At 37.5% G+C, this 22,682-nt stretch overlaps 1 protein-coding gene across 2 annotated transcripts in view; it reads right to left on the reverse strand.

Moving 5' to 3' along the window:
* Positions 1–22,682, reverse strand: part of LOC145989483 (uncharacterized) — a 544,790-nt gene that overhangs the window by 203,391 nt on the left and 318,717 nt on the right. Inside the window, exon 1 of one of the 2 annotated variants that reach the window (XM_083124831.1) lies at positions 14,886–15,070. The exons of the other annotated variant lie outside the window; for it this stretch is intronic. The gene's annotated coding sequence lies outside the window, so the exon portion shown is untranslated. Of the gene's footprint in view, positions 1–14,885; positions 15,071–22,682 lie in introns of those variants that run through there. 2 annotated transcript variants of the gene reach the window in all.

Consider the following 22,682-nt stretch of genomic DNA (forward strand, 5'->3'; position numbering starts at 1 on the left):
ATTAATAACATGGATTCCGCTCGCATACTTCGTTTGCATATAGAATACATCGTTCAATTTCTTCGCCTTTAAAGCGAACATGTGTTATAATATCTTCTACCTCCGATCGAACGCGTCGGCACCGGTTGAATACGGGTAAATCCGGATCCTTAATTATACCAAATATGACTCACCACCGACGCCAAAATGGCCGAAAATGTATTTTGTACATTAATGGAAAAACCATTAATTCCAAGTTCCCACGTGTGCCTAAAGCACCCATGACTCATATCCGGCAGAAACGCATATATAATATACAACAATAGTGTTAGAATAGTCCGAAAACGAACTCCACAATAGTGTCTTTTGTACCTTAATGGAAAAACCATTAATTCCAAACTCCAACGTCTGTATAAATCATCTGTGACTCATATCCGGCAGAAACGCATATATAATATACAACAATAGTGTTAGCTTAGGTCAAAAACGGAATACATAATAGTGTCTTTTGTGCACTAATGGAAAACCATTAATTTCAAACTCACACGTGTGCATGAGTCATCGATGACTCATCTCCTCCTCCACCCACGACACGTGGCGCTAGATTAAATAACAATAGCGTCACCCCTCGAAAATGAATTAAAAAACCATTAATGTCAATTAACGGGTCTATTGTTAGGTCTAAAGTATTTTCCCTTCTACTATTGAATTACATGGAAACAGTATTCTAGAGTGAAAGTCGGAACTTTATAATAAAATGAAATTTAGAAAGTAAACAAAAGATATTCCCGATGTCCCTGACATCCCTTAGATATATTTTAGGCGTGAAGAGCTGTAGCTACAAATTTTTAGGTTTACAAATGTTCTTATTGATATTAATACACTTTCTCATTAAATTTGTACAAAATGTTAAGTAAACTAATGAACTGAATGCAGTAGAATGATTTTCAAGCTTGTACTTGCTGAGCGTGTGACTGTTTTCAAATTGTAAAATGTATAATCACTTCTTGTGTAAAAGAAAAAGAAAGAAATGTTATAGCATACTGTTTTGTTGCGTAGCAACCAGTTGTTGAAAAACAATTGAAAGAGATAACAAGGACGTTTTTTTGCATATAGTTCGAATCATAGTAATTGGTGCATAATTAATGTATTTATTCAGTGCAAATAATAAGTATACTCATCAGAGAACAGTGTTGTGATTTTGAACTATATACATTATTGTTATTTCATAATTTGCTGTGAAGTAGAACAGTGATTTACTGAGTATAATGTAAAATGCTCAAGCCTCTACGACACTAGCAAAAAGTGGCGACCGTGACAGGACTCTGAAGTTAAGTAGTTCTTCGGATAAATGATGTGACATATAATCTCAGTAGGTCTGGGATTGATTTAAGTGTGTGTAAGTTTTTTTTTCGTTAATGAAAAATGTCTTCCAGAGATTCATCTAAATCTCGTAGCAGAAAGAAGACTGCTATGCAATACGAGGGCACATATCTAGCAACGTTTACAAACGTTCAAGGTCAAGAAGTTAATTCTGATGATAAGACTGATACCAGTACTCGCAAGGTGGAATGTTGTGGTGATACGAAAGCTGACATCAGATTTGTTCAGTGCTATAAATGTCTTTCATGGTTTCACTTTTCTTGTCTTAAGTTGTCACTTGTTCATTGGTCTATTTATTCTACTACGGTAGAGAATTACTTTTGTAAATCTTGTGAACCTAGCTATAATCCATATGAATTGTCAGCTTACAAAGAGAGTATTAGTCCTAATTTTAACGATCTGCTAGAAACAATCAAGAACATTCAGTTCAATGTAGTTAATTCTAGTAAAGAATTAAAATCTCAGCTTGAGGATACAAACAAAGAATTAAAATCTCAGCTTGAGGATACAAACAAAGAATTAAAATCTCAGCTTGAAGATTCCAACAAAGAATTAAAATATCAGCTTGAAGCTTCCAATAGAGAATTGAAATCTTCCAGCGATGAATTAAAATCTCAGCTTGAAGATTCCAACAAAGAATTAAAATCTCATATTGAAGATTCTAACAAAGAATTAAAATCTCAGCTTGAGGATTCAAACAAAGAATTAAAATCTCAGCTTGAAGATTCCAACAAAGAATTAAAATCTCAGCTTTGAAGCTTCCAACGAAGAGTTGAAATCCAAAATTGAAGCTTCCAATGTCGAATTACAGTCTAAAATTGAATCTATGAATTTTGATTTTAAGCAGGTTAATAACCGTATAGACGTGTTGGCTTCTGATGTAGCAATAAGAATCGAATCTTTAGCAGAAACATGTGTAAGTTCAAATGCAGAATTAAACCAGAAGTTGCAAGAAAGCATGCGAAATTATGACTGTAAAATATCAGACATTCTTAGTATACAAGATCTTCTTGAGAAACAAATAAATGAAATTGAAGGTTCTTTGCAAGGTGCAAAAGACGATATAGGTAAACTCAAATGTGGATTTGATGATTGTTGTTCGCAAGTTGAAACATTCGATTCCAAGGTTTCACAGTGTTTCGAAATTGTTAACCAGTACGATAATAATTTGAAACAGCTTGCATTGCGTGTTGATGTCATTGAGAATAATATACAGAAACCAGTTAATGTAAATTATGGTGGTGCTGATTGTACTGTTACAGGTACTTCTCATAACAAATATTCTAATACGAACACTCAAGTTCATGGTATTGATAATGTTGCAAATCGCCAATCGAGAAGATTAAATGTAAGGCATCATTCTGGAACTGGTCATAATCATGATTCTGGTTTGAGTGATTCAGATGGAAGTTCTATTAACTCTACGGATACTACTAAAGTAAAGACGTTTTATGTAAGGGAACCACATCTTAAGCATGTAAGTTGGAAGCAAAATCGCAAACAATCTAGTTTACATAATGCTAGAAAGACGCAAGAAAATTCTAATTGCTCTTGTATGAATAGATCTAGCTGTATTTTAAACAAACACAGAGTAGAAACTGAGAATAACATCGATGTTTCCTCGAATAACGCATTTCCTGAAACAACATCAAATATGTTAGGTAGGCCAGAGGACTTCCGCAGTTATGGAGGCGGAGGATATTGTAATTTGAATTACACAAACTATCCTTGCACTTGGTGTTCCGGTTCTACTAATTATACTCAAATTAATCCAGACAGGTCTGATAACACAGCTTCAAGAACGAATAATACACAGAGAGCATTTAATTCTCATAATGATAACGATGAGTCTAGAAGGAAACTGTTTAATCGTTCTTACTCTTGCACATATTTTGCTGGTAATCAACAGTCACCAAACATTCATGATAGTGCATTTGTGAATGGAATAGAAAATTGTAATGATGCACATAATTTTCAAGAAGATTGTAATACAAGACCGAACTCTGATTCTTTGCCCTTGTACATGAGGAAAGATAGACATTTGAAGTTAAATGAATTGTCTTTATTACCAAAGTTCTCAGGTCGAGTTGAAAAGCAATCTGCAAGTGAATACTTGGAACAAATAAACTCAACGTTAGATCAGATAGGAGTGCCTGCTGATAAACGATTGCAGAGCATTCAGAATTGTTTTACAAATCGAGCAGCTTATTGGTTTAGAACACACAAAAGATATTTCTGTTCTTACACTGATTTCGAAAGTAAGTTTATTCGACAGTTTGCTTCGCCTGAAATGTTACAGTCACAGTTAGCTGTTTTAAGGAATCAAAAATACGACCAAAATGCACATGATAGTTTAGAAACCTTTGCACTAAAAACACATTCCACATATTGTAATTTAGTGAACAATCCGAATGATGTTGATGTTATACAATTGATAATGAGCCAGTTGCCTGATAATGTTGCTAACAATATCGCGTGTCATAGTGTTCAGACGATGGATCAGCTTACAAATATGCTTCGTAAATTAGATGTTATTAGAACTAGTAGGAAAGGACTTATGCATTTACCTGAAGATTTAGATTGCGACAAGTCTAACAAAGGTCTTAAGAAGAATGAACATCAAAGATTAAATGTACGACAAGTAAATATTCGACAAGCAAGAAGTACTAGTTCTTCTTCTACTCAAACTCTGCCTTCTGATAATTTGGGTGCCTCTGTTGGAAATAGTTCAGACAATGTAAACCAATCTATGAGTTCAAGATATAATGAAAGTAATGCTACTAATTTTGGAAATTTCCGACGGAATAGAAATCAGATGTTTCCTAGGAATTTTTACAATACTGGCAGGTTTTACCGTAATAATAATAGAAATATCCCGAAAGAGAATTCCAGACAAGATAATGGTCTTAATTTTAGGCAGCCTAATTACAGATTTTCTAGGAATGGTTACTATAATAATAACAGATCTTTGTTTCCCTCTGTTTACGAAAATTGTCCACCACAAAATCGAGATGTGCCAGTGGTGAGTGATACAATGAGGAATCAGCCCAGCAATATGCAAAGTAATATAATGACGAGTACATCTAATACTGGTGTAAATCCTAATTTGACTCAAAATCCAACTTCTGGTGTTCAGTCTTTACAATTTAATGATGCTAGGCAACAGCAGTTGGAAAGGCAATCTACTTTAAATTAAAGTGGCAGTCGGAAGAGCCTCTTTCCCTCTGCACCACCTACAAGAGGCACAAGGTAGAGTCAAATGATTTATTTAATGTTTGTGATGCTATGCAATTTTCGAATGAAAATGCATTAAGTAACTTGCAAATTATTTTTTTGTTAGAATGGGTTGAGGAAGAACCTGACTGGGTTATTAACGATGAAGATAGTCCTGTACCTTTAACAGAAGTTCCAATTGTACATGGAATTATATGTCAATTGCCTATCATTTGTATAATAGATTGTGGTAGCCAAGCAAATGTTATGAATTATGAGGTTTGGTGTAAGATATCATCATGTATTGGTAATCTTACGTTGGACAAGGTGGATGACATTAGATTATGTGGATTTGCTGGAAATAAAAAGTGCAAAAATTGTCGGTTGTAAGACGATAAATATTCAGATTGACTGCGAATACTTTCCAATGGAATTTTTCATTTTAAAAGAACTTAATGCAGACATTATTTTAGGTGTTCCTTTCTTACGAAAGTACAAGGCAATTGTGGATTTTAGGAATCAGAATATAAGTTTAATAACTTCATCAGGAAAGCAAGTGTGTACAACATTAGATAATAAGAATTCTAGTACGATAAGTGTTGAATCTGACAAGCTTGTATCTGGTGTGAAGCATGATACTGACATAAAGGAAAATGAATTTCAGTCTTGTGGAATGTTAAACTTTATATGTATGTTAGATGTTGAAGCGAATTGTATGCCTTCTCAGAAGAATATTTAAGTAAAGTATTTGAAGATGAAGATGATCATGAATTTAGTTTGGACGAGGAGGACAATAGTGAAATAGAAGATGCAAAATGTGTCAATGACGAATCTGGTAAAAGTGATAGCTCAGCATTAAATGAAAATAGTTCAGCATTACATGGAGATAGCTCGGACTTATATGAAGATAGTTCAGTATTACATGATGATTCCTCTCTTGTAGAGGGCATGTCTGAACTTGAGTCAATTGCATATGACACTGATGATGAGACCCAACAACTGGATTTCGATGATTATAATGAAAAATATAGACAATAATAATAATAAATAAGTGGAGGTTAAAAGGATTTTCATCTTCTACTTGAGACCATTTATGAACTAGACAAGTTAAGATGAATATGAGGAACATGAAGATAAAGATAAAGGTGATTTACAAAAACGTGATTAATTTTCACTCTTATGTAATGAGTGACATACTATATTCAAAGATATAGAGATATGATATATTGGTTTAAAAGAGAAACATGGAGTGCTGAGTGTAAATTAATACATAAATTTATGGACTTGTGGCTTGGTCCATATTTAGTTAAAGAAATTAATGGTAACTGTTGTGAATTGTTATCGTTGGATGGAAATCGAACTGTACAAACACATAATGTATACAATTTAAAGAAATTCAATTGTAGTCAGGAAAGAAAGGACGAATTATGTAAACTTAAGTAATTTCAAAAGATCTCAACAACCTTTTAATAAGAAATGTTAATATGTTTTAAATAATTATGATATGTTTTAAATATTTTCTGTGTTAATTAATGACAATATGTATGTCATGAGAAAGTTTGCTTTCTTTGTAGTTTTTCATGTTATCTAAAAATTTTAAAAACCGATGTTCTAAAATTTTTCTCCGAAGGAGGGAGAATGTTGTGACTGTTTTCAAATTGTAAAATGTATAATCACTTCTTGTGTAAAAGAAAAAGAAAGAAATGTTATGGCATACTGTTTTGTTGCGTAGCAACCAGTTGTTGAAAAACAATTGAAAGAGATAACAAGGACGTTTTTTTGCATATAGTTCGAATCATAGTAATTGGTGCATAATTAATGTATTTATTCAGTGCAAATAATAAGTATACTCATCAGAGAACAGTGTTGTGATTTTGAACTATATACATTATTGTTATTTCATAATTTGCTGTGAAGTAGAACAGTGATTTACTGAGTATAATGTAAAATGCTCAATCCTGTACGACACTAGCAAGCGGCAATGGTAAAGTTGGGTGGATTCGAGTCTCAGTTTCATTGGCTATACCACAAAAAAGTTACGCAAGAAAGAAGGCCCACCCTGTATATCCATGATGATATTACAATCACGTAAAAGCGGACACTTCTTTTTCATCGTCTACAAGAAAATAAAGAACAATTCAATAATCAGTATTGCATTGTCGACCAACAATAGCATTCTAAACTCAGAGTAAACATTCTGTGTACATCAAAAAAAAATTACGAGTAAACAAGATCTTGAGACCCAAGGTACAGAATACTGTACTTCACGAAAACCACAATTCAAATACAGTGGAAAATAAAATTTCTGGAAACAAAACATATGTGAAGCTAAACTTTAAAATTTAATAATACACTGGAAATAACAAAAACTCAAAAGCAAAAGAAAAGAAAGCTATAAATTGCACATACTTTTTAGCCTGTTTGAAGTGCCGCCTTGTGTGGTTGACGCCATGATGTTCTTTTCAAGTTTACAAGTGTTTCAATGCATGCAGAGGACTACGAAGTCAATAAACTTCACACCAGAGGTCAGAGGCTACCAGAAATGCAAAGATATCACACAACTTCCTGCTGCCATCCAGTGCAGAATTTTTTAAACATGAAGTACAGTATACTGTACCGTGGGCCTTAGGAGGTTAACAATGTCATTGGCACGTTTATCCTCATTGTGCATCCTCCCCCCCCCCCCCGACAAGAAAATCGTGGTTGCGCCTCTGATCGTGTTCACGGTTGTTGCTTTCGTTTTAATAATTTCGAGCTTGCATTCTGTTTGTTCTTTCTTTCCTTTTCCCATTAATCAGTTTCATTGTTCTTCTAATTATACTTAACCTATATTATTATTACTGTTTTGTACTTAATTCTGGCCGGACTGGCCCACCCAGACACGGGCAAAACCCCGGTACGCCGTCTCAATGCCCTTCTGAAAAGACACATTTCTTTCCATAACTGCTATCAATCGGCGCCTTAGTGAGGAAAATTGCCTCGTCCTCTTGGCAGACCCAGTCCGGCTTTTCCATTGTATTGGGATGTCATTCAATTTCATACCTAAACCATTTTGCTGTTATTCCTTGCGAGCAACAGGTTGACCTGCAGGAAACCAGGAAATTCCTGTGCACCCTACGTCCTTTCAAGGGCGCCGAGAGGACGAATACACTATACAATATTGCTGTATGAAGTGTCCAATATTCAGCTTTTTATATATAATACATGCACGTGATATTTGAGTAGAATGAAATATATAGTAAAGAATTCTACACAGGATTATATCATATCACTGCAGCATATAAGGGAAACTCGTACCTGAAAGAAGTTTGAAGGGATTTATTATATAGGAACTGCAAGACCATCATCATAACTCTCTCGTTTCTGTTTTCTGGCATGTTTCCCAGAAGATCTGAATAGGGGTTCACCGATTTCTGTGGTAGATACGTTACCCTGTTTTATAATATGCAACACAGTATGCACACAGACACCACACGGTTTAGCCGTAAGTTCTCGACTCGGAGAAAACACTGTTTCAGCACGCACTTCTTCCGACGCCAATTCCTTGAAGCAAGAATACACTACATTTCTGTCTTGTGAACGTAATATTTTACCCTTGGTGTCTGTGCTACTTGTAATAGGTTTCGAGAACGACATTATTAATTTGATTTGATTTACTTTATTTTATTTAACTTTTCTGTCACTTTTGGAAAATTGCGAAGATGGGAATGAGTGATGATATGATGAAATTGATGGACGGACATTCACAAAATCCATGTCCAGGCCGGGATTTGATCCCGGGATCCCTGGCGTCGTAGCGCGATATGCTAACCACTCCACCATGGGGGCCGGCGCGAAATTATTAAGTAACACTCGCGGAACACACGCTATTGCATAACTATCGAACATAAGGGCTGGACTTCACAGCGCGCTACGACGCCAGGGGGTCCCGGGTTCGAATCCCGGCTGGGGCGTAGGTGTTTGTAAGTGTCCCTTCATCAATTTCATCATATCATCCTCCATCCTCATCTTTGCGATTAGCCAAAGGTAGCAGAAGAGGGAAGTAAAATAAACCAACATTTAATCAATCAATAAGGGCCATATTGAATCGTCTCACAACTGTTCTTCGTGGCGTACGAGTACAATTATCTTACATCGCCCTTGTTACGAAAACGCTGAACTGAAAGTGACTCAGACTCGCAATGTTCGTAAACGCCCACGACAATGAAGGGCCATTGTTCATATTCAGCCGAATTTGACACCCATAGCTTTACCAAGACACAATTCAGCGGGGTTCATAACAAGGTGGCAAATAAAAAAAAAACAGACGGAATACTGAAGGAAAACGAAGGGTCATTGTGTGTGTGTAGAGACGCACTGTTTCCCTTGTTTCTTCGAGAAACGATATCTCCGGCTGTAGGCGATGGAAATGCATGGGACTTGGACAGTCAGGTTCATAATGTCGTGTCCCATGCAATGATGAAACGTAAAGTGTCGAGTTTTATAAAGAACTTATTGCGCGCAAAAAAAAGTACAGAACACGGCGCTTAACTTGCTCGCCGCAGTTTCCTAACTGTACAACGTTGCACTCCTGCTATTGGCTGGTCGCCAAGGACACGCTCTCCGTAACTCCGCCCGATATCGCTTCTAAAACCGTGCGTCGTATAGAGTGCGCGGGAAATCTCCTGCATGTGGCGATAGCCAATAGTAGCGCACTGCAGCGGTGCCATGTCAAATTTTCACACGGAAAAGATACAGAATGGTTGAGCGAAACGCCTTGTCAATGAACTAGGCAACGCCACACGTCTGTGATTCGCTGGTGCTGTTCAGCCGTTCAAGGCCATATGCAGGAGATTTGACCTGCACTCTAGTTCATAATACGTATTATTTTTAACTAACGTATACGTATAAGATGACTAAATTTTTAAAACAAGAAAACAGAATATTTTTCATAGTTTCCTGAAGGCAAATCGCGGCGGAAATTTGAAATTTACAAAATTTTCGTTACAAAATTTAGCCTCATTGCATTAAGTAATAAAAAAAGAAAGAAACGTCATTCCTAACAAGTATAGAAATCTACAGAAACAAACTCGATATCCGGTCATCACAAGTTAATAAATTAGTTATTACCTCATTAGCGTTCAAATAACATAGATAAATGTGTGTAATAGACACATTTTTAAAAACACTGAGGTTGTTAAAATGTTATATTTGACCAAAATGTGTGGACCTCCTGGTACGTCCTCTCTGAGTCGCTTTAACATCAGTGTTGTTTTTTTTCAGTGCACAGTGTTATGGAAGTGGATGAAGATGGAAGAAAACGTAATAAGCTACTGGCACATGATGTCTGGTGGATACACATCAGTCATTGTTGGAAGTTTTGAAATATTGAAGTGTGATCTGATTTCGTTACGGATTAAAATTTCATATCCTCTTCTTGTTTACACATGAATTTCTCGTTGCTGTGCGTATTGTTGCAATAATCTAGAGTTCTCTTGATTGATGCCGTTTAATTTTACGTCTCATTTCCGCCACTTTTGGCTCATCGCGAAGATGATAATGATGAAATTGATGAAGGGACGCTCAGAGAAAACAGCCGTTCAAAGGCCATGATTCGAACCTGGGACCCCTGCCGTAATCTCGTGTTCGAATTCCAGTAGGAACGATGATTATTGATGTTGCTTCCTTCTCTTAAAGACAAGTAGAGGTGAATTATGTCTCAAAGTCACAGCGAGCAGAATCAATGGAGGAGCCAAGTACAGAAAACCGTTGACCGCATCGAGTTTCACGCCAGAAGTGAGTGACGTCACGGCTGAGGGACAAGGTCCTCTGCAGCCTCCGTTAGATGTATCGAACTCGGTACTTGAGGGCCAAGGGCCGTTGGGAGTTGATGCACCTGACGACGCGATGACAGACAAAAAGTCGTCTGGCAGACCTTGATCCTGATATGGCTGTTCAGTCAAGGGCAGAGATGGTTAATGTTACGCAGCAAAGAGCGTTGATATTCCCACTCAACATTTCCTATATTGATCGGGGAGAACGATGTAGTGTAACGACCACCAAAATTCCAGGATGTTCAGGAATTGACACACGAAGACTATCTCGCACTGAGACGCAAAAAACGCGGCAACAGAACTTATTTTCTCTGCTTGTCTTGAAATCAAATGCTGTAGCGCCCACTACAAGGAAACGTGCGGAACCGGAGCCGCAATATCCGTGCCAGAAGTTTGCAGATTATCCTGCAGGTTAACAACTACGTGCCTCCACCGGGTATCGAACCCCGGACATCTTGATTACAAGACGACGACGCTACCACTGCGCCATCGGGGAGGCCCACTATATCAATAAAATAAAATATTATTAATATTTAATTTTATATTGGGAATGTGAAAAGGTTCTAAACAGTGATGATCCAACGTGCATATTATTTCTGTAATGTTTGCTATAAAAATAATAAACATAAATTACTGTGGGCCGAAAAAGATGCATTTTTTTCATACGTAATTTCTCCCATACAATTAGTAACGGGTAAATAGACTAAGGGTGAAATAACACAGAACGGGCTGGAAGCAGTAACGGGGTCGTGAATATTCATCAGTGGGGTGTCTTGGGCAGTGGCGCCATCTTAGATGTGCCTGTGGGGCACAAGCCGAGACAATCATTGGCCTGTTATTATATTCTGTTTTAGAATAAATTCCCCGCGCTCAACAGACCAGAATGTTTCATCATTATACCCTTACAGAATTCTCACAACTTAATTACTGACCGAGTGTTATCCAAATATTTCATAACAATAAGTTACTTTTCCAGTGTGATGTGTGATAGTTTACAGTGCCGTATATTATTTACACTATCCGTGGTCATATCGTTATTAGGATAGTCATGTTGTCTAAGGGCTTATAATCAGTATGAAGATCAATAGGCCCTAAAAACTCTCAAAATAGAGGCAAAAAGCATCGAAGATACAAGATAGGCACTAAAATTTGTAAACATCGACAGATTTTTCTTCACTTTCCTTGATTAGGCACTGAAAGAGCAGTTATCTTCAAAATAGCCACTTATGGCTAAAATAGAAGAAAACATCCACCATGACACTCATGTATTCCTCATGATGGTGGGTGGTCACCGGTGTTCCGCTTCTCCCAGGAGACTCGAACCTTCACGCGTCTCGTAGCCGTAGTCCAAAGCACAACAGCAGACCGCAAGGCAATGGTACTGGACTAATCGAAGCGAATATTCTAATCTTGTGCACTCAGACATCACAGACTGCACACCATATTCCAAAGCACGAAATAATAAATTCCCGAAGAACCAACTGTGATGGGAAAGGTATTTGAGTACTGAAGTTCCCGTTGCCCAACTGCTGCAAGAACATGTTACGCCGTAGTGATGCGTACTGTGGATTGCAACAAGTGTATGTCACTTTGCCAATAAAACTAGGACGGGTTCCCCCAGTTGGCGTCTTCACACTTTTGCTTTCGTTTCAGGGCAAGCTCTTTGAAGGCAAGGAGAAAACATACCAGTACAAGTGACCAGTGGCGGAGGTTGTTGATTTTGACGATTTGGTTTATTTAACCTCGCATTTCTGCCACTTTTGACTAATCGACGATGATGATGAGTGATGGTATTGATGAAGAGGCACTCGCAAAAAAAACCCATTCCCAGGCCGTGATTCGAATGCTGTGATACCAACTCCACGACGCAGGTCGGCCAGTGGCGGAGGTACATCGTACTTTAAAGTATTTTACAATTTGTTTTACGTCGCTCTTCTGCCACTTTTGGCTAATAGTGACAAGCACGATGAATGATGAAATGACATTGATAAAGAGACGTTCACAATTAACACCCACGTCAGGATCTAGACTCTAACCCGGATCCACTCAAAGCACTCAGTCACCAAGGTGGTGGAGCTACATTTTTTTGCATTGTATTGTTTGATTCATTGATTTTGGGTTTTAAGTCCAACTTGTGCACAGCAAGGCTAATCGGTGTTTAAAATGGGACCCGAACCACTTGTGTCTGTGTGCCAGCACCGGATATCGAACCCGGAATCCCTTGATTACAAGAAGACGACGTTATTTGCATTGTGCAGCATTCTCTTCTCAGGCTATTGTTTCTAAATCCGGCTAGGTGGTCGACTTTCGAACTCACCATCTAAGTTCCCGGTTCGAATTCCGACCTGGGCATCTGCATTCTTTGTCAGTGTCCATTTGTAAATTTAAACTGATTATCACTCATCCTCATCGTCGCGATTAGCCAAAAGTATCACAAAAGTGACTCTAAATGCAGTAATACGAATATCAATACAAAATTTGCCAAGTGTTCATATTTGATGTGTCTCATTGGCAGGGGTCGAAAATTGATGGAATCCGAACACAGCTCTTGACCACAGAATCGCAGTATGGATTACCCAGATTTCCGGAAATCGCGTTTATTTCCCCTACCTACCTCTAACACGAACTTTTTTCGAAATTCAGGATTTCCGCGTGTTAAACGTCATAGGTGGAAATAGAGGGTGTCAAGTAGGAGGAGGCGGGGGGGGGGGCAATTGACATGCCAAAGTTATGAGAGGCGTCCTCCATGGTCCATGGCGGAGTAGTTAGCACAGTGAGCTACGAAGCCAGGGGTTTCGGGTTAGAATCTCGGCTTCGTCATGGGTGTTCTCTGTGATAGCCCCTTCATCAATTTCATCATAACATCACTCATCCTGATCTTCGCAATTAGCCAAACGTGGCAGAAAAGCGAACTAAAATAAACCAAATCAATCAATCAATCAACCAAAGTTATGACAGAGAGAATATGTATACCAAACAGCTGTATTTGTAGAAAGTAATATTATACCGCACATTTTATTTGTAGAGATATTCTCGCGCATAAAATACCACCAAAGACTTTGGATTCAGCCTGTAGGGCGTCTGACTCACGCGAGGAACCCGGGTTCGAATCCCTTGGAGATTTCTCTCAGATGGGAAATTTTCCGACAGTGTCTTGTACAAGGCGATTATGGAGTTCATTTACCCTGTCATCAGTACCTGGGGCCAGCCCTTGATGGTGAAGGTGATAGGAGCATGATGCTGATTAGATCACCTCTAGCATGGTCACATCGAGAATATGTGGGCTATATGCCTTCATAGGCCTGTACAATGTTCAATACTTAAGTACATTGAAAACAGAAAAAGAAATTCAAAACTTTTAATCTCTCATGTGATTCTTATCCTGATTTTGTCATATGGGCCTTCAAGATCTTGTTTCAGTGTTATATCGACTAGTCGGTATTTCAAATATTTGGTTTTCCACAATCTGTTGTACAATTGAAAAAAAAAATCGAAACGATGTTCTTCTAGTGGAGTGTGTAAGAAGGAACAACCTCCATTTCGACAAAACTGTACCAATGACTCATATATGCAAAAGAAAATTGAAAGATTGAGTTTGTGTTTTAAGTCCACTTTATGAACAGATAGGGTAATCGGGACCTACAGTTTAAAGTGGGATACGAACCACTATGTGCCTCCAGCGGGTATCGAACCCGGGACCCCTTGACTACGAGACGCTAGCACTGCGCCATCCGGGAGGCGCAGATTCAAAGAATACGCATATACTATTAAATATTTCGGTTACTAGAATATTGTCAAGAATAGAGCGGCATACGAATTAATAAATATCATTTTATGTCATTTGAATTCTCTCAACAAATTACACAAGTACTATATTATATTGGTCAACGTCATTGTTATAATCGTGATGCCGAGAATTATTGACGATGAGATCAAATAACATAGCAGCGTAGTAGTAAATCTCTTGCTTTGTGCACGCAACGTCGAACATTCAAACTCTGATAGAGACACATACTTGCTTCTCATCCAACTTAAATTGTAGGTCCAGTCCCAATTAGCCCATCTTAGCATGAAATGCACTTGAAACATAGATCGCTTTTCACAATTTCCATGCTATGATAATACAAAGTCATGAATTAATTAATTAAATGTTAAAGAAAAGATTAAAACAATGATAGGTCGGACCCAAGATTTGAACCTAGGTCCTGGTGCTGTGAAGTTTGTTATTCTAATTTGCCATTTAGGCTGACCCAAGGTCATGGGCTTCAAGTCATTACTAAATAACCAATATATGTTTATGGGCGATGTATTGATCAACCTGCATGTATCCGTCTTGTACATCTCAATTTTTTTACTTCGTGCTCAGATAAGTTAATCAGGATCTGATCTACGATTTAATATGGGATACGAATCACCGGTAAATGTTTCTACCCGATATCGAACCTGCGACCCCTTGATTACAAGTCTTGTCCAATGAGAAAGGAATCAACGACTTACCTTTTCTTGTTGACTGTCGACTGTTCCCTGCTGTTCACGATTCCTCGGTCAGCAAACGCACTGAAACAACACAATATGTCACTGCGTGAATGCGTATTTCGCCGGCCGCCACCACAAACGCACACACACGCAACGCGTACACACAGAACTGCCTGAGCGAGGTGAGAGCGAGCGACTGCCTACTGAGCGCGTAGTTTCGGGAATCCACATTAGCACTAGTTGAGGGAAGCGCGTTATATCGGCGCATGCGTAGTCAGGACTGGCCGTGACTGCCACAACATAAGTCCAATGACCACACCCCTAGTTGACCCTGAACGCATGCGCACAACTGTTTTTTTTTCTTTCACAAATTATACATGTTTCTAGGATCTTAACGATCTTGTTTTCAACGTGTGCAAGCCACCCACAATTTCTTCACATTCCAACTTTGTCAATCTTAAATCGATATCACCGACCCTGTAAAGTCATATTTTCGACTGTTTTCAGCTTCTGTGGGACAATCGCAACGAAGATATAAATAATTAATAGAATAGAAGATGAATCCAACAAGCATGGACATCAATACTCTAGTCGAGATTCGAACCCACGTTCTCTTCATTCGAAACATCTGACGTTGAAGACTTAATCTTATCTTACATCATAATTTGTTCTGGATCCATAGGGTATGTTCAAACCATTTTGGAGGTTATATTGAGAAGAAAATAATTTAATCTCAGCTTGCTGGAACGAAAAATCATCTCGGAGCTTTTTCTGAAAGACATTTTGGTAACTTTTTACTCGGATGTTCTGAAAATGTATAGAAGAACTTAAACGTATTCTAAAATATACAAAGGTGTTCGAATTATAGTTTTAAGTGTACTTAAATATATAAATGCATCTGGAACTATAAAATATATGGGCAACGAAGCTCGTAGGATTTTCTCAAGGGGGGCAGTTATATAAACTTTTTTTTTTTATTATTATTATTAATACTACTACTACTACTATTGCTACTATTACTTATTAAATATTTCTTTTAGAAATTACATACATTCATAATTTTCTTATTCTGTAGGAGCTTATATCTATACATATTTGTATAACTTTATACTTAACATATTAATTCATGTAGAACAAAAAGCTGTTTTTATAGTTAGATATTAGACTGGAAGTTTAAATGTAACCTTACTTAAATAATAATAATAAGAAGAAGAAGAAGAAGAAGAAAAATTGTTACTGTAACTTACGGCCTGTAAGTCACAAAGAAATATTTTTTGTTGTAAAATATATCTACAATTTCACTATTCGAATTACATTAAACCTTTCCAGAAATCTGGGAGGGGGGGGGCGCTCTTGTATATGAGTAAAAGTGTACATAACATTTTTTAGTACCTTGGAATACGTATATTCTTCTAAATGTAGCGTGACTATAATGTTTTGACCCAAAAACGGGACATCCCAAGCAGATCAGACTACCGTCCCCTCTCCTGAGAAATCGGTTAGGCCTAATTATAAAATTATTGTTATTATTAACGTATTATTATTTATTAAAGGATGGATCACATAAATGATACATCATAAATAATAAATTATCTCCCAATGTCCAAATGTATTAATTATTATAATCTCGGTGTAACTTTCTCGTCCTTTCTGAACAACCTTTCATGTTAGTCATACGCTGAAGTTGAGTAATGCCAGAAGTATTTAGCAGAAGAACTTATCTTATTGAGAGCAGATTTATTCTTCATCAACAGTTTATACATTTCTCCGAAAACCTTACCCAACAGATCAAACACACAACTCTAGATTTTTATTTAGAGTTTGTGTCAAGACAACTTTAAATTCTTGTTGCAATTTCGTAAAGACACTTCATGATTATTCACTGCTCTACACATAACGGAAGACACATAAAATTATATACCTTTTTAGCATGAAATATCTCTCAAATTTATACTTGGTTTTCAAGATAACTCCTATAGACTTTTATAAAAAGGGTCAAATAGTGGCTTTTTAATCATATGGACGCCTCTGAGACTGGACTGTCCCGATCAAAACTGAACATATGGAAAGAAATCTATGTGAGATTTTCACGTATATCGAGACCGATACATTTTGATAACAGTGGCCAAACACGAAGAAAATGTAAAGGCAATTCGAATCTGCAAATTCTAACCAAAACGTAAATTTTATTTTTCCGTGACAAGAGAAGTTTCTTGAAATTTTAATGATTTGAATAAATATCTAACCAAATGTCGAAAAACTTCGATTATTTGTTATTATTAGTGTCCGGAAAGTTATGCACTTTGCATATTACACATACAAAAGCATATTTTCAAGTTGTTTTTTTTGATAAATTCTTATTGTAAATGCAAAGTTCATGCATGAATCATTCATGTGAACTTCTTGCGCATTTAACGTCTGTGCGTTGGACGTATTGTCTTCTTAATAAAATAACTTCTTGTAATATTTCCTTCCGTGACTGCTATCTATTCTTCACTTTCTTTTACAAAAGAAGTAGATAAGACTTCTTTCGTAGTCCTCGTACAAACACTCAACTCCTACAGAGAAACGAGAATCTACAGATGATCTTGAATTTGACATGTCAGATATTGTTGCCTTAAAGGCCTCCAAATATTGTTCAATTGTATCTTGTGAAGTAGAACGAGTTTTTCTTCTGCAAATAAAACATTCTTGTCGAAAAAAGAAGAAGTTTCAAGTTTGAATAGTGTAATTATGAAATGTAATTTTTCTTCCATTTATAAAACAGCAGTGTAAAGTTAACAAAAGTGTATAAAAGAATTTCGAACTACAACTTTTACATTTATTATATGCTAAATCGGTTCTCCTCCGTGCTGCGTATAGAACCGATGGCAACCCACCATCGTGAGGAAATTGGGGAGCTACGAGTGAGTAGCGTAACCCGGTCACATCACTCTCTTATAGGTAACGTCTGAGGGTTCGACGTGCTGACCTCACGTCACCACATTACCGGTTGAAGATCTCCACACCTCTAAGTAGGATTGTGGGAGGGAGACTGGCAGTAAGCAACTTGAAGGGCTGTCGAGTCACGGGTTAATATGCTAAATCGTATGAGCTAATAAGAAGAAATGTCTGCTAACATTTAGGATTTTTGCAGTAACTGAAAGAAAATATGTTTAAAAATTAAGGTGTTTTTGTAAAGTGCATATTGCTTGCATATTTTTCACAGCGGCGAAATTTAAGTGTTAAGTAACCCAAGAGTGGGGAGGTACCTGAAATAAATATTATCAGAAAAAGCTCTGGAAATACTGCTGCCTCGTAAGCAATTGATCCTTGGTGGAAAAGTAAACGAGGCCACTCTGCACAGTGGTTTCGTGCAGTTCTACTTTAAACTGTTCAGTACTGACTAGCTTATATGAACATAAAGTAGACTTAAACATATTTAAAATATAAAAGGTAACGATGTCAATGAGAATTGATCACGGATAGTAAAAAGCAGCTTCTCGTGCTCATAGTTTGTGGTTTAAATCTGTCGATCGTAAAACTATGACAGCCGGTTTGTGTAAAATAATACATTTTGAACAATCCATGACTAATAGAGAATCTTAAAAATACCGTCTTCATTAGGCGAGTAGTTATGGAGGATATGTTCATTCGATATGTCGTGGCAGAGTATTATACATTTTTCTGTGGTATTACAGTGTAAAACATCGACCTTGAAAAACGTTCCCCGCGAGAAAGTATACTAACCCCGCCCCGTAAAAAAATACAACATATTAAGGCCATTGCAAACTTCCACCTCGTTATAGAATTTCCCCCTCAAACACCAAAGGGATGAAACACATACCTTAATTATCTATGGTATATTTCTCACTTCGGACATTATATGTACTACAATATGATATTATCTCCCTGCTAAAACTTTAATGTAGGCTGTTGCACCTCTAAGAGCAGACATTTTACAATAGGTGACTTATGGTATTTCGTCCACAAGGGATTCTAAAATAGATACTATATGGTAAGATCGATTTCTCCAAGTCTCGCAAATTCATGTTCTACTATTTTGTTCATCATAGGTTGCGCAAACACGTACAGTAGAATGCATCCAGTGATTTTTCCTTGGCTTCTAACGGTTTTTGAGACATAATATTATAAAATAAGAATGCATAGACTACTAAATTTGTGTTTCACTAATAGTCCGAGAGAGGCTCATTAAATGTATTGGAATGTTTCTCCTTTAGAAATTTTTAGCAACTTTTTCCTTTATCATCCAATTCACTTGTGCACTTGAAACACACTTTCCGCGATTAGCGAAAAGTGACAGACAAGCTAATGATAACACTATTAAGACTTCAAGTACGTCTTGAAGCCAGCGCCGGACAAGGACTGCCAAGAGGGCCGTGACAATTTTCCTTAAGAGTGCGTCCCAAGAAATCATTGATTGGTTGGTTGATTTGGTGTTTTAAGTCCACTTTATGTGCTGTAAGGCTAATCGGGACTGGACCTACAGTTTAAAGTGGGATACGAACCACTATGTGCCTCCACCGGGTATCGAAACCAGGACCCCAAGAAATCATTGATTGTAATGGCCTATCATTACAGTAAAAGCTAAAAAAAAAGGCATATTGCAATTGATAACAGAAGCGAAACCACGATATTTTGTCCGGGACAGGGGAGGGGCAAGCACCGGAATTGTGAATTGTCAGTTTGTCAGTTTATTAGGCAGTAGGCCAATAGTAACTTCATTTAATCAATCTTCTTAGCAACGCACCAGGTGAAGGCACATTTGTGGTCTGTATTCTACTTTAAACCATAGTCCCAGTTCCGATTAGCTTCTCTGAGTATAAACTGACTTAAAAATAAACTCAAACTAACAAACAAATAGCCACGCTTATGTAATCAGAAATAAGGTGATGGTGCTATCATCAGAGGAGAATATCCCTGTTTGGCGCCCCCTTCACGATGCTGGCGCCCTCAGTTAGTCGCCCGGGTCGCTCAGCTTTAAATCTGTCCCTGTGGAAATCCAGGAGGACACAAAAGAGAAAATGTACGTATAATCACCACTCCTAGATCTGTGAGCAATTGTGAGCAGTAGAAAAAAAAAAACCCACCGAATTTGTGTTTTCGGAAGGGCGCCGAGACGAGAGGACGTACCGGGATTTTGCTCGGTGCTAGTCCGGCCCTACTTGAAGCTTTCCTGGCGACGAATGACGAAAAAATTCTCTCCGGCTATCGACCAGGTGAGTTGTGGAAAATATTCGAAGCTTTCGAGAGCTAACGTCACTCTCATCTTCATGGTAGAAGTGACGTTTTCATGCTCCAACTTCAGACTCTGAACCAACTTTTTTTTAAACGTTGGTTCAGAGTCTGAGGAAAACCATGCTCTAATGTTGAAATATCACGTTTAAAATGTGTTTATTTGACATTAAATTCAGACTTGGTGAGCATTTGAGTGTTTTATCAGACAAGCGAAGTAAATAAACTAAGCGAAAACAAATCACGAAACACAGATTAGAATTGATTTTTCGAATTATTCTGTCTCCGAAAACACTTTAAACATACGTATAATAACTGGATACATTGACTCCAAGGTAGACGGACGACATCACAGCTTTCCATTACCTATTCGTTACTACAATCAGTCACCATGCTTCCTCTTCTAACAACTACTTTGTCAAATACTCTTGACATAATGTATTAATCATACTGAACATAGAATGGAAGGTTTGTTCATGTAAGCATGTGGTGACTTGTGTTTCCATATCAACGTCAGCTTTGTATTACAAGCAACAATCATCGTGATGTCTTTCTCTTCTTCTATTCCCTGTTCATTCTTTAGACTACTGCAACACGAAGTCTACGCGTGAAGCCTCTCCATCCTTCTGCCTTGTCAACCTTTCAACATCATTGTCATTCAATCTAACATCTAAAAAATAAGTACTAACTGAATGTTCCTAGCAACCCCCTCTTTCTGCCTGTCTCTACAAGACGTAGTTTTAACCATTTGATTACCAAGCCCATTATAGCGTGCAAACCCTCTGATTAGGGGGAGCAAAAGCCTTGAAAGTACAGTCGGGAAAGAAAAATCTCATTTTATCTCACTGTTTTAGTTTCATAACATTGATGGGTATATATATATATATATATATATATATAAATACATTACATAATCAATTCATCCGCCCCATAAGAAACCAACAGCAAGAATAATATAATATAAATTGTCTCTAAAATGTGGGCTCTCCTTTTCCTCCAAACCAAACGGTTATAGCAGCAACAGTCTGAAGTTGTTCTTACTTCTCTCTGGCAAATCACAATGCATTACAGAAAAGAAACTGCGAGCGAAGCGAGCAAGAACATTTTTTGATCCAAATTTTTGCAAATTTATAACAGTTTTGATAATAGGAAGAAAAAATTCATGGGATACCATAGCATTCTCTTTTACAATTTTTCTTGTTCAGATTGTTCGGCGCCTAGGGACAACTCCCGCCACCCCTTAGCTAAGGCTATGAACTTGACAAGACTAACAAAAGCAGACATTGCGAGCGACGCAAGAAAATTTTGCGAAATGTATTTTTATTTGTATAAAACTTGAAGTCGAGGGGGCAATTGCCCCTCTGTGTTCCCCTTCAGGTGTTCTGGCCGTCTGGAAGAAATAATGCAAGAAAGACGTGAAAAGTAATTCCATCTTGAGTATAATTTTGTCCTGCTACTCTTAGAAAAATACCTTGTTTGTTCTTTCGTGGAAAAAAATCTGCGAACGTCCGTGATTAGGGGGGTAATTGCTCCCCCTTGCCCCCCCGTGCGCACGCCTATGGCCGTTTTACAGGTAAGCCCCGGTGACCGTGCCGATTTTTAGCAAAATGCAGAGTTTAATTTAGATGACTGTAGATCGGAAGCTAATTGCCCTAGACAGACGAATCAAGTACCGATGTACGCGGAATGAAACATAGATTCGGACTATACATACAATTTATGCACACTGAGTGTATCTATGGATTTGGGGGAAGGAGAGGAGCAGGAAAATTCAAATATTTCTGAAGAAAAATTGGATCTCTCCCCCCCCCCCATTCCCTGGAAAACAAAGTACAGGACATTGTCAAAATACACATGGATATGATCGCAGGCATGTTTGGAACAAGAAAATAATTGCACTATTATCATATCAGCAATAGAACTTGCTGCTACCGACCGGAAAACTTTTTCCAACTCCAATAACGTCTAAATTATTGTCGTGGAACAAACATTCCATCCTTTATTGTGCACAAAAATGCTTTTCTTATTTCATTTCCATTTCCCTCATTTTTATGGCAAAACAATACATTTCCAGAGACGTGCAACAGTCCTTACGGCGACATAGATCTGTTAACAATAATATTACAAAAAAAAAATCGCAATTCCAGCGAATAATAGCGACATTATGACGTTAAAACTACGAACATGACAACGTATCTATTTATAGATACGTGGTCATCTGAGCTTTACCGAACGTATCTATTTATAGATACGTGGTAATCAAAGGGTTAACCTAAATTCTTCAAAATCTCTAACATATATCGATGCACAATATATGAACTAAACATTTACTTCCTAAGTGTCATATTGGAAGCTCCACTTGATACCAAACTGGAAATAAACCTGCAGTACTGATTTCTCATTGTATATCATGTACTATTTCTGATAGTACCTGATTGTTGCGTAGTCAATCAGAAACAACAACAAACATGTGAACAAACAGACGAACTAAATAAACAAGTGTTTAGCCTTTACAATGAAAAGTAGGAGAGTAGAGTTGACTCATTTCTACTTCTCAGTTCTCAAATCTTCGATTAAGGAGAG

The sequence above is a fragment of the Lepisma saccharinum genome, chromosome 6 (assembly GCF_977018435.1).
Source record: "Lepisma saccharinum chromosome 6, izLepSacc3.1, whole genome shotgun sequence".
Lineage (NCBI taxonomy): Eukaryota > Metazoa > Arthropoda > Insecta > Zygentoma > Lepismatidae > Lepisma > Lepisma saccharinum.